At 40.7% G+C, this 14,070-nt stretch overlaps 1 long non-coding RNA gene across 1 annotated transcript in view; it reads right to left on the minus strand.

Moving 5' to 3' along the window:
- The window catches only part of LOC133098244 (uncharacterized), a 37,320-nt gene that overhangs the window by 273 nt on the left and 22,977 nt on the right, over positions 1-14,070 (minus strand). Inside the window, exon 3 of the long non-coding RNA XR_009702129.1 lies at positions 3,825-3,891. This is a non-coding gene — a long non-coding RNA (uncharacterized LOC133098244). The remainder of the gene's footprint in view (positions 1-3,824; positions 3,892-14,070) is intronic.

Genomic DNA, 14,070 nt, shown 5'->3' on the forward strand with positions numbered 1-14,070 from the left:
GAGGAGAAGGATATTTGGTAAGCAGTAAATATCTCTTCATACATAGCATTCGAGACCCTTTGTGATCTCCCCCCAGGATTCCCTCCAGCTTCATTTCCTGCCACTGCCCCCCTTCCCAACTCATAATCCACCTCTGGTCACAGGCATTTCTCCCAGCTCCCCAGACATGTCCTTGAACCATCATTCCCCCAGACCTTTGCTCATGCTGGTTCTTGAACAATAAAATGCCCTTTCTCTACCTTCACCATCTGCCAATTCTACTTTTTTTAAGCCCAACTCAAATACCACCTTCTCCGCTCCTGAGCCCTTGGGGTAAAACTAATTGACGCTTTTCAGTTCTGCCACATCTCTTCTTATATACTTCCTTTAGCACTTAGAGTCCATGGGACTGACTTCCTGGCATCTTTCACAGTGCCTGGCACATAGTGGACACTAGATAAATATTTGTCAAGTAAATGCTTCTACTTTAGAATTTTTCAGATAATACTTTGTTTCTATGTCTTTCCCCACACCCATCCACCCACCCCCAATAGGCTATGAACTCTGGATTTCCCCAGTACCCACGAGCACTGAAAAAATATTCCGTAAATGTTTGGGGGAGAATTGATTAATCTGCCTTATGTTTAATTTTGAATAATGATTTGTAAATAATTGTGAATGGGTCTTTTATTTTATTTGGGGTGGGTCTTTTAAAAATGAACATCAGCTGTGTGTATGTTACACTTCAATTAAAAAGTTTACTCTAAAAACCGAACAAGAATAATAAGGGAAGGGAAAGGGAAGTATTTACTCTAAAAGGGAAGTATTTAGAGAGTAAATGTCACAAACACAAAGTCATTTCTAGAAGATGCAATCATTGGTGTGTGAGTTCTGTAATAGCATCTGTAGACAAAAGTATTAAAGTTTTTTTGGGGTGCAGTAACATCCACCGAGCTAAGCAAAAGGGAGCCCAAGAGTACAAACATTCTGCCTCAGGATCAGGTGGAATCAGGACCGGAGTGCTCTGAGGAACACACACAGCCCTCTTAACTTCTTTCATCTCAGTTTCTCTCTGAGCATATACTTCATTATTCTCACTCATTAAAAGCCAGCTTTTTCTGCTTCTGAGAAAACAGCTACTCGAACCATCAGCCAACAGTGACCCAGTTTCCATCTCCTTTCCAGAGAGCAGCAGCCATATTCTTTGACCCAATTTCAAGACCTCGGAGAATACCCCTGATTGGCCAGGCTTGTTCACATGCCCACCTGGTCCAATCACAGGTACTGACCAGGGAGGAAAGTCACCAGGTGTACACATGGCTATTTCTCACCATGACCTTCTTTATGGAGGAACCAGGCACTAGAAAACTGGTGCTGGGAAGGAAAAGCAATTGCTGCCTACTAAAATCAGGAGAAGGGAGAACTATTCTTGAGAAACTAGCTTCCGAGAGAGATAATATATAAACATAAATATCCTCTGAAAAGAATGGAGGATAAGGACACAATATTTGAGACGGAATTAAGATGGCAGGAGCCACTTCATAGGTACTCTCTTGAAGCTCCCTATACATCATCCTTCATGGACTTCCATTGCCAAGTCCTATCAATTCTATCTCCTAAATCTCTTGTGAAATATCTCCTTCCTCACCACCTCCAATGCCTCAGATCTTATCATCTTTGGTCTGGAGTGTTGCAACAGTCTCTCAACCGGTCTCAGTGCCTCTTGCCTAACCTCATTCTAATCATCCACCACAAGCTGGCCTCCAAATGATCTTTCTTACAAACGTATAATCCTACCATTTCCCTGCTGAAAACTCTTCGATGGCCCCCATTACCTCCCAAGCTTCTTAGCACAGCCTTCAAGTTCCTTTTTGATCTAAGCGACAGTTTCACGTGCTCTCCTTCTTTCCTAAAAACCAGGACTTTCCCCCACAGCCTCCCTACCATGTTTCATGTCTTCTCAAGTATTTGCTCTGTTTCCTCTGCCCAGGATGCGTTTCCCGTTTCCATGATCTCTCTCTGGGGATGCTACTTACCCTTCAAGGTCTAGCTAAATCTCCCTCCCTCTGTGGTGCCTCCACATTGTGTTCATTTTTAGCTCTGGTTACATCTGTCTCTCCTGCCGTGTTTTTTCAGAGCAGCAACCATGTCTCATTTATCTTTAAATCCCCAGTTCAAGCCTAGGGCCTGACCCACAGTAGGAATCAACAAATGCTTATGGAAGGATGTAAGAAGGGAAGGAGAGTGAAAAGCAGGGAGGGAGAGAAAAACAAAGAAGGAATGAAGGAGAAGGGAAGAGAAGGAAGGGAAGGGAAGGGAAGGGAGGAAGGAAGGAAGAAAGGAAGGAAAAAAGGAAAAACCAAGGGCTTGAAGTTCCACACTTGTTTTCTCTATTTGTCACTAACTTGGAAGGTTATGGCACTCCTCTGAGGCTCAGTCTCCTCCTTTATAAAATAACCTGTCCAATTAACTCACAGGCTTATTGGAGATCAAATAAAGAAAGGAATATGGAAGCACTTTATTCATTTCCACGAAAACACTGGTTATTATTAATTAGCCATTGTGTAGCATTTATTCCCCTAATTAACTGAAGACTGCAGTCTTAGTGGACCACCGTTGTTGGGCAGGACTCCCTTGCAGGGGGTCGGAGTCAAGGTGGGTGAGGTAGCATTAGTCATGTCTTATCAGTGACTCATTACCAGAACCTTGTGAGTCAGGTGGGTTTGACATTGGGGACCATTAGGATCACAGTGTAACAAGTGTGTAAATTTGATGATGTTGTTCTATTTTGGGTTTTTTTGTTTGTTTGTTTTTTAAATATTTATTTATTTGGCTGCACCAGGTCTTTAGTTGAGGCATGCGGGATCTAGTTCCCTGACCAGGGATCAAACCCAGGCTCCCTGTATTGGGAGCCCAGTCTTAACCGGTGGACCACCAGGGAAGTCCCTGACAGTGTTCTATTTTGGATACTTTTTGTACTTACTTTAAATCCTGGGTGCTCTTTTTCTCCTCAGTTAAATGAATGATTAGGAATACCCACAACAATTGGCTATTACTAATGATTTAAACTCAGATTGAACATTTTTTACATGCTTCGCTCTGGATCAGTTTAATTGGACAGCAGCTCAGGCCTGACATTGCGATGGGAGATGATGAAAAACTGCTTCAGTTTGCAACTACTTATCCGTGTGAATCAGGATTTTCTCAATACTATGTAACCAAAATAGAAGGCAGAAGGAAATTAGAAGCTGCACAGATGGAAGGTTACAGTTGTCATGTCGCACTTGTCTGGTGGACCAGGTGGGCCCTGTTTAGACCTGATGGCATGGTAAGAAAGAGAACAACATGGGACTAATGTGGGACAGCAGTGTGGCAAGGGGTCCCTTATATGGGAGTAAATGGACCCTTGATTGCTGGCACAAGCTTCCCCCAGTGCCATGGCCTGAGCACTTCTAGCCTGGTTAGTTTCTGACCCCTGGGTTGCCACACAACCCACTGAACTTTCTTGGGTGAGGACCCAGGAGCAGCTGGGAGCCGAGTCTCCTCACTCGTATCCTTGTCCCATGCATATGTTATGCACTGCTTGTTTGCTTTCCCGAGTCAAGCAAAGTAAAACTCATCCAAGTCGTCATTCTCACCAGTCTTTGTACCCAGTCTAAACATCGTGATCTGGCCTGACCCAACTAGACCTCTATTGTCTGTCTGCCCAGCTACTCCCCCCTCCTCATCTCTGGGAATTGTTCTTGTCACCCCCTCCATTCACATGAACACCACCGGAACCACAGGATCAGCCATTTTGCACATGCCTTGAACCCTGGCCATGACTGACCTAAGTGAGCCCTTACCTTTGGATAGGACAATGCCAGTTCCTGGACCAATCAATCCATTCTTCCAGAATTTTTGGAACTGGGTCTAGGGGGGGAAAAATCAGTCACTATCTGAATGACTGAACTTGAGCATATAAAACCAGAGACATGGATGTGCATGTTTTCCGTGATGCGGACTGAAAATGAAGAAAGTTGGTCTACAAAAGATAGAGCAGTGATAGTCATAATTAAGCTGAGCAGTGGAGATGAGAACTGAAGAAAATAATGACAGACTTTACATCTTGAACTATGTTCTTCATGAGTCTCAGTGGCATTTCTGTGCTAGAATTCCATGAGATTGCTCTGAAGGCCCATAATACATCTCCAAATTATGCCTAAGCTAAGCTAAGATTTCTATTAATTACAATCAAAGAATTTTCATGAATGTACATTGAGAATCTCCAATTTCAATATTTTTAACCACCAAAATTGTCTCATTTTCTCATTAAGTAGTTTCATAATTAGTCAGTTTAATAAACCTGAATTTATACAAATTAAATAGCTATCAATTTGGATGCTTTTGACTTCAGGCTTGCATGCTCATGGTCACAAGGTGGCTGCAGCAGCTCCAAGCATCACACCCTCACACAATAGCTACAAAGTTTTTCAAATAAATTTTTTTTCAGAAAAACACTGGTTTTTCTTTTGAAGGATTTTTAAATCATTTAAAAATAGAATAGGATAATGGTCCCAATATACTCATCACCCAGCTTTCACAACTATCACTACACAATCATCCTGTATCATCTACACTTTCACACATCTTTCCCCTCCTGTCAGATTATTTTGAGGCAAATCCTAAACATTTATTTCTTTTGTAAATCTTTCATAATATATCTATAAAAGATACAAATTCTTTTTTTTAAAAATCTCCACAATATCATGATCACAGCTAAAATATTGCCAACCATTTCCTAGTGTCATCAAATCTGCAAAATGCTTCACTTTTCCCTACTTGTCTTAAAAATGTGTTTTCCTTTTTACTGTTTACTTGAATTTGCATTCTTTTTAGTGGTCATAGCTAGGAAATATATATTATTTTCTAAAGATAAAAGGTATAACATGTTCACATGAATAATTCCAACTGAAATGGAGAATTACAGTTTTCAGTTAGCCTCATCAATCCTAATCTGTATCTCTATGCCAAATATCTCAGGTCTTAAGGGCACCAACATGATTATATATTTTTATCCCATAATACACAGTTCTTTTGTCTTTGGATATATTGCTCTAGGGATATAGAGTCAAATGATGATGATTTAAAGTCACTCAAAGCCTTCTCTGTATGGTTATGTCATCCACTGAATCCACAGTTAGGAACATTTGTATTTTATTTTACTTTCAATTTCTAAGGATTGCTTTTTAATTTTTTTTTTTTTGGTAATTATATAAATTTTTTTGGCAATTATATAAAATACTTACCTGGCTCCAAAGTTAAATCTACAAAACACATTATATTTAATATAGATTGTAGATTCTACCCTATTCCCTTCCTCTCTAGTCCCTCCCTCTGCTATAGTAATATTTATTAAATTTTTATAGCTTCTTTTATTTGTAGATAAATGATTACATACTCTACACACTTTTCTCTTACATTTATTTTTTTACTTTAAAAATGTATCCTGGAGATCATACCATAGTAATAAAGAATTTTCTTATTCCTTGCTATACTCCATTTGGGGGATGTACCATAGTCTATTCAATTAGTTTTCTATTGATGGGCATTTGGGTTGTTTCCAGTCTCTTGTGATTACAAAGTTATATTGGATAGCCTTGTACGTGCATTTTTTCACCTTTTTGCCACTGCACCCCTGTGATAGATCTCTAGAAGTGGGATTGCTGCATCACCACACACCTATCAAAATGGCTAAAATTAAGAGAGGAAAAAAATAATACCAAATGGTGATGAGGATGTAGAGCAACTGGAACTCTCATACATTACTAGTGAGAAAACAAAATGGTACAGCACTTTGGAAAACCGTTTGGCAGTCCCTTATAAAGTTTAACACACATTTACAATATGACCTAGCAATCCCTTTATTTACCCAAGAGAAATGAAAACTTATATTCACATAAGAATTATGTGTACCTGAACATTTAAGGAGGCTGCATTCATAATTGCCAAAAATTGGAAACAGCTCAAGTGTCCTTCAACTGATGGATAAATTGTGACACATTTCTACAATCAAATGCTACCCAGCAATAAAAAGGAACAAGCTACTGGTGCATTACAACATAGATGTATTTCAAATGCATTCTTCTAAGAAAAAGAAGTCAGATTTAAAATGCTACATACTCCATGATTCCATTTATATGACATTGTCCAAAAGGCAATACCGTAGGGACAGAGAACACATCAGTGGTTGCCAAGAGCTGAGGTGAGGGGATAGTTTGATGCCTAAGGGGCTGCATGTTGGAATTTTGGGGGGTGATGGAATTGTGGTAGTTATGCAACTATACGTGCTTGTGGAAACTCATAGAGCTGTACACTAGAAAGAGTGAATTTTGCTATATGTAAATTATACCTCAATAAACCTGAACAACAACAACAAAAAAGATAAATGCACAGGTAATTTTGCTAATTAGTATCAAATCCCCTCTGTGGTAGGATGATTAATGGCTCCCACAGATATCCAAGTCCCAGTTCCTGGAACCTGTGGATATGACCTTTTATGGCAAAAGGGATTTTGCAGATGAGATTAAATCTTGAGATAGGGAGAGTATCCTGGATTATCCAGGTAAAACCTAATACAATCATAAGTGTCCTTATAAAAGGGAGGCAGAAGGAGATTTTACTATGGAGGAGAAGGCCATGTGAAAACTGAGCAGAGAGAGTTTTGAAGACACTGCATTGCTGGCCTTGAAGATGGAGAAAGGAGCTATGTGCCAAGGAACAGAAGGAATGAAGCTCTAGAACACAGAAAAGGCAAGGAAATAGGTCTCCCCTGGAGTCTCTAGAGGAAGCACAGCCCTGCCAACCACCTTGGTTACAGCCCTGTAAGACTTCTGACCTCCAGAACTTTAAGAGAATAATTTGTGATATTTTAAGTCACCAAGTTGGTGGTAATTTGTTAAAGAAGCAATTGGAAACTAATGTGCCCTCCATAGGAGCTGTACTGTTTTTGCCGTCCCATCAAAAGTATACTGAACGTCCTTTTTTAAGGAAGAGGAAAATTTTCCCAGAAGCCCCCGAGCAGACATCTTTTCATATCTCATTGGCCAGAATTGTGTCACATGGCCTTTCCTAAGCCAGTCACTGGCGAGAATAATCAGGTTTCCTCCTACCGCTTGCCCTAAGGCTGCTTCATTCTCTAATGACCCACAAAGCTGCCTGATCCTGACCACATCAGGGTTCTGCCCTCAAGGAAGGAGAAGGGCATAGCTTTGGGTGGGCTACCAATGGTGCCTACCTCAAAAATTATTTGCAGAAAAAGAAAAACCCTCAGATCAAAATATATTTTATACAAGTTAAAAACCCTTGGACTAAACTCTCTAAGGGGCCATCAGTTGCAGCTTCCCAGGCCATGGCTTTCCCATATCCATCTGGCTTTGCCCTCTTCTCTCTCCCTTTTTCCACAGGAGGTAGGGCCTAGCTGAGCTCTATTTGTGAGTCACCAAGGTTAAATAAGGCCCTGTGAACACATGGGCCTGCCTTCCAGAAAAATGTCCCACTTGCAATACTGACTCAAGTCCTATTAAGGGAATTTTTTCCATTTTCTCTCTGTTTTAGCTTTTCTCTGATATATTATCCTAGAATGTCAGAGCTGCAAAGGCCCTTAGAGGTGATAATAATAATACTAGCATATGATAATAATAGTGTTTATTATTATTATGGTAATTATAACAGCTACCATTTATTGAGCATTTATTATCTTCCAAGCACTTCATATTTATTATCACATTTAATCCTAAAGTCTTCCTGATAAGGTAGATATTATTATCATCCCCATCTAATAGATTTTGAAATGAAGGAAAAAGAAAGAATTAGCCAGGGTAAGTGATGGCAACATGGTTCAAACTGAGATCTGTGAAGACTCCAGAGTTTTTGCTCTCAAACCCCATGAAGTCCAAAACCTTCCATTCTACAGATGGGAAATGATAGCTTGGGCGGGGCGGGATGGTGGGGGTGGTTAGAGTAGAGAGGAGCACTGGGAGGTATAAGCATCCTGTTCAGGTCACGTGACCAGTGAGCAGTCAAGTGAATGACTACCCCTCTAGTGCAGCAAGCAGCTCACAGAGCTTTTCTCTGTCTTCCACAGGAATCAAATATTGACAAATCATCTTGTAACTTGAGTTTAATAAGAAAAAGTGTCTTTTTGCAAAATGAGAGCAAAATGGAGACTTTTCTCATTGTGATTTGTCACATTTGCCTGGCATCATTGGAGGGTTAAAAAAATCGAAGTTATAGCATGAAGAGTGCCTTACAGTTTATAAAACACTTTCAAATACTTTCTCTTACATGATCCTTGCAACAGCTCTTGAAGCAGGAAGATATGATTATCCCACTTCACAGATGGAGAAAGTAAGGTCCCAAAAGGGTACATTACTTGCCCAAGGTCTCATAGATCAGTAATTGGCAGAGCCAGAATCAAAACCTGGACCCTAGGGGCTTCCCTGGTGGCACAGTGGTTAAGAATCCACCTGCTAATGCAGGAGACATGGGTTCGAGCCCTGGTCCGGGAAGATCCCACATGCCGTGGAGCAACTAAGCCCGCGCACCACAACTACTGAGCCTGCGCTCTAGAGCCTGCGAGCCACAACTACTGAAGCCCGCGTGCCTAGAGCCCGTGCTCCTCAACAAGAGAAGCCACCGCAATGAGAAGCCCTCGCACCGCAACGAACAGTAGCCCCTGCTCACTGCAGCTAGAGAAAGCCTGCGTGCAGCAACGAAGACCCAATGCAGCCAAAAAAAAAAAAAAAGAAAGAAAAAACCCTGGACCCTGTCCCTTGCAAGGAAACTTGCTGGCTATGAGGGCCTGATGTCTAAGGACAGGGACTTTTCTCTTGAATTTTAGACTCATATTTTAAAGTTTAAACAACTTAAGATTTTGATTGGCTGAGGTGCTTTTTTTTTTTTTTTTGGCTGAGATTTTTTTCACTGAATCAATTTAGTGAGAGGTGACATCTTTTTAATCTCAAGTCTGCCCGTCCTTCATCTTTTATGCCTCCAAGGCGAATCTGATGTTTTTTCTTAATAAAGGTGCTTTGCATTTTTTGCTGAGTTTATTTCTTTACAAATTGCCTTGATAGCTAATTTGAATAACATCTTTGGTTCTGTTATGCTTTTCTTCTAATTGCTTTATAATGCATTATTTTTATTTCCAGTTAGTAACTTGATACTTGGTTGAACATTCCTGTTTTTTCCAAGAGCTCTTCAGTTTCCAGGATAAAATTATACCATCTGCAAATATTTTTAAAAAATAAAACCTGCTCTCCTGATCCCACCATGAGTGCTCCTTTTACCACATGACACGCCATTTTTCCACAACTCTGCATTTTCCAGATGACTAAATGGCTCCTTTAAGTGCCAAAATATTTAGAAATATAACTGCCTGAGCTGAAAATCTTTCTCAAATGAATTACAATGTGTAGCAAACAGCTGTGGTTTTGCCTGCAAAACACATTCCTCCCCCATCTTTTGGTAGCAGCCCCCCTGTTTCTTTTGAGGAGCTGCCCCTTCCCCACTCCCATGAGGTCCCAACAAGACAATATGTTCCATTCACAAACCCCTAAAAGAGGCCTTGGTTCCACCACAGGCTGACCCAACTGACTCTTCCAAGAATTTGTGTCTTGAGAGAAGAAACACTTGGCCAGAAGGATTTTGCAGCTGAGTCCTGAAGAAGGCAGACCCTAAGGAGATGTCCATGAGTTTTTGCCTAGGGATGCCCTGATTTCTGATTCTGCCCAGACTTTCTCCACCAAAGCCTGGTTCAGTGCTCCTTTGATGCCAGGAGCTACCCAATATCCTTCCAATACATTCTCTTTGTTTGTTTAGGTTTGTTTTTGTTGCAAATGATACAGATATCAGTGCCCAAGAGTTGATTGCGGACAATACATCTTGTTATGGATTGCATTGTGTCTCCCCCCAAAAAAGGTATGTTGAAGTCCTAACCCCTAATACTTCTGAATGTGACCTTATTTGTAAATAGGATCTTCACAAAGATAATCAAGTTAAAAGGAGGTCATTAGGGTGAACCCTAACCCAATATGATTAGTGTCCTTAAAAAGAAGAAATTTGGACACAGAGACAGATATATACAAAGGGAGGACAATGTGGAGACACACAGGGAGAAGGCCATATTAAGATGGAGAATTGGAATCACACATCTACAAGCCTGGAATGCAAGAAATGTCTGGAAGCAACCAGAAGCTAGAAAAGAAACATGGAGAACAGTTCATTCCCTAGAGAGTTCAGAGAGACCATGGCCCTGCTGACACCTTAATTTCAGAGTTCTTGCTTCCAGAATGTGAGACAATAAATTTCTGCTGTGTTAAGCCACCCAGTTGGTGGTACTTTGTTATGGCAGCCCTAGGAAGCTAATACAGACCCTCAAGGAAATGTGGGCCGTTGCAATGATGTATGGAAGAGATTGCTAGATGTTCACCAAAACCCCTCTCCCCTTTTTTGCCTACGAGTGAACTTGTAGCCAGTGATGAAAGAAAATTTGTATTTTATGGCAAGACAAGAAAAAATTAAACACAAAATTTTTCTCTGCTTGCTTGGGCCTCGTCCCTCCCCTTCAGAGTGTACTGTGCATCTGCATTAACCAGATCTCCTTAGGAAATAATCTTCATTCTTAATTTTGTAAGGGGTCGTGATGACCCACTACTCATTTTGTACATGCAGATCTGGATTGTGTAAACTGTTAATACATCATTTGACGTATGACCCTTTGTCTCAAAATCTTAAATAACTGTGCTTTGACCTCTAACAGGTGGAACAGTCCTCAGCACTTTCTGAAAGACTGTCTCCCAGGTTATAATCCTCAGGTTGGCTCGAATACAACTTTCCATTTCTTTCTTAAACTATTGATTAATTTTTTCATTGACATACGAATGGTGTAGTCAGCAGGATTTCAGAGATACCCACCAGAGGACACCTGGAGTCTACCCTGAACCAGCACTTGGTACCAGCAGAGGCCCACTGAGCCCCACCAGCTTCTCGGTACTCCTCAGGTATTCCAGTGCGTTCTCCTGATATCTGGATTTCATTGCTTTTTTTTTGTTTTAATTAATTAATTAATTAATTTATTTATTTTTGGCTGTGTTGGGTCTTCGTTTCTGTGCGAGGGCTTTCTCCAGCTGCGGCAAGCGGGGGCCACTCTTCATCGCGGTGCGCGGGTCTTTCACTGTCTCTCTTGTTGCGGGGCACAGGCTCCAAACGCGCAGGCTCAGCAGTTGTGGCTCATGGGCCTAGCTGCTCCGCGGCATGCAGGATCCTCCCAGACCAGGGCTCGAACCCGTGTCCCCTGCTTTGGCAGGCAGATCCCCAACCACTGCGCCACCAGGGAAGCCCAAGGATTTCATTGCTTTTAAGTGATGATCCTAAAAATTTTATTTTTAAAAAAATATTTATTTATTTATTATTTATGTATTTATTTTGGCTGCACCAGGTCTTAGTTGTAGCACCCGGGATCTTTGTTGCAGCTTGCGGGATCTTTAGTTGTGGCATGGAGGCTCCTTAGTTGCAGCATGCAGGCAGGATCTAGTTCCCCGACCAGGGATCAAACCTGGGCCCCCTGCATTGGGATCGTGGAGTCTTACCCACTGGACCACCAGGGAAGTCCCTGATGATCCTAAAAGTTTTATTTGAGCTGTTTTTACTTAAGACTCAGAGTCTTAAAGGGCACCAGTGCATTTCCTAGGCAGGGACCTGGGGGGATATGGGCAGGAGGCCCAGGGAAACATGGGTGGCTGGGTTTTTGTTAAATTTGGTTTAAATGGAAAAAAACAAGTTGATACATGGTCTGAATAAAACTTTTGCTAGTGAATGACAGATTGAATTATTCAACTCCAAAAAACAAGGGACATTTGCTCCTTCTGGCCACAAGGTGTCCTCAGGCAACTGAGGACCTAGTAGAAGTATCTGAGGATTAATCCTTGTGACGTGTAGCGGTTCTACAGGGAAACCCCACTACAGCCATTAAGTAAATAGTGCTCTTCTGGGGATGCACAAGATAAGGACTGATCATCCAGTGCTCTGAGTACCCATGGTGGTTTTACACTGTCAGAGGGAGAAATCAAGATATGTAAGAGTTGAATGTACTCAAGGGTAACACCTTGGGGAGCTAGATCCAGAAGCAGCACATATTCGATCCACCACACTGTCCTCAGAAAGTTGTTCATGGGTTCAATCCCTGGTCGGGGAACTAAGATCCCACAAGCTGTGCGGCGGGGCAAAAAAAAAAAAAAAAAAAAAAAAAAATTGTTCAGATCATATCCCATATCTGAATTAGACTACCAAATTAATAATGGGAAATTGTGCCTCAGAGGCCAAACAGCTCCCCAGTGGAGAGTCACCTATGGGAATACCAGCAGGGTTTATGTATGCTTGCAAGTGCTTACTTAATTGGAAATTAAAGGAAATCCTGCCCTGAAATGGCAAGGATGATGGGACTCTTTTCTGACATTGCAAAACCGATTTTTGTGTGTGCAAGTAAAGCCAGCAGAAGGTAAGTTCTAACCATATCAGTCAGTCTCCTGGAGCCCAGCCTTCAGGGTCTATTGGAAATAAGAGTGGCAAGAGTTTTTCTCTTTTCTAAAATTATATTAGCAGGAGAAAATATTTGTAGGGCTAGCTCCTTAGAGCCTTAGACTTGGAAAGAGTTCTAAAGAGAGCTCTCATCTTAAAATATTGACCTATTTTAATGGTATGTAGAAAGCCCCAGAAGGCTTCAAAATTCCAAAACAGCCTCATTGAAGCATTGGTTGTAGAAGGCTAATGAAAGATTAATGATATAAAAGGTACCTAAAACAAACAAACAGACAAATAAACAACAACAAAAACCCCTTAAGACTGATGTAATTACTGCTCCCCTCTATCTTCCTTTATTTGAGTACTCACTGTAGTAATCCTCTGTCTGAATTGCCTTTCCACTCTGAAGAGACTATTAAGTGGTTACTTTTAGAAATGGGACTGCATGAGGCTCTAAGCGAGCCTCTTCAGATCAAAGGCTGAACTGAGGGCCACAGTTAAAGAATTTCTTAAGCCCTGGGGGGATCCTTAAAAGTTTTTGTAAATGAATAATCAAGATGGCAGGCCACCTGTCTGACTAAACTGACCATAACTGATATTCAGAGCCCGATAGGAATTTTTTTTTTTTTTGCCTGCTTCTTTAAGCTAAATGAGGGAAAGGAAAACATTCCAACATAGGTGTATGGGTATGTCACTCCTTTGATATCATTGAGGTGGCCATCCAATTCTTTGAGGAATTAAAAATAGTTGTCCTTGTTTTACAAATCTAGTCTTTACAGGACCAGAGGTGTGGCTCCAGAAACAATTCAAAGCCCACCAATAGATTTTACACTCTCCAAACCTCCCCTACTCATCTTAAAAGACTTGTAAGTAAAACATTCTGGCCTTAAGGGAACAAAGTCCTCCTAGGAGGAACTGGCATTTCTCCTCTTATGCCTTTGAGATATAAATGTTCTACCTGGTCTTCTCCGGAAACTCTCATCTAGGCCATCTTTCTAAAATGCAAATTTCAGGAAGGTAACTTTTATCTAAAGAAAAAACAAAAGGGGGTAGGTAATTTGGAACTTGACTTGTCAAGGTCAAATACAAATTTTAAGTGTCTTCTCCATAAATAATAATAAAGAGTTTAGTCATGTAAACAGGTGACCTCGATTTGTTCCATCTGCCAGAAACACAATTTGAATCCAACTTCTCTTGTAACAGATGGGTTTTGTATTATTGTACCTGATTCATGGCTAAAATTTGAGAATGGGAACTATGGAGTCTCTGTATCTGTTTGCAGGTTTGTATGTATCTATATACGTGTGTTCTAGAATTGTTGTATTGCTGAAATCAATTGTAAAAGAACTCTATTTAATTGACTTAAAGGAAATTAAGCACTTATATAAATATTTAGAAATATAAAAGAAACTAACACGAATGAATTTCAGGATCACATGATATAGGATTAATTTTTAATGAATTAAAACAAGTTTAAGTTTATTGGTTTAATGAATACAGTCATATCTTTTGGGTCATCAACATTAAATA

The sequence above is a fragment of the Eubalaena glacialis genome, chromosome 9 (genome assembly GCF_028564815.1).
Source record: "Eubalaena glacialis isolate mEubGla1 chromosome 9, mEubGla1.1.hap2.+ XY, whole genome shotgun sequence".
NCBI classification, from domain to species: Eukaryota; Metazoa; Chordata; class Mammalia; order Artiodactyla; family Balaenidae; genus Eubalaena; species Eubalaena glacialis.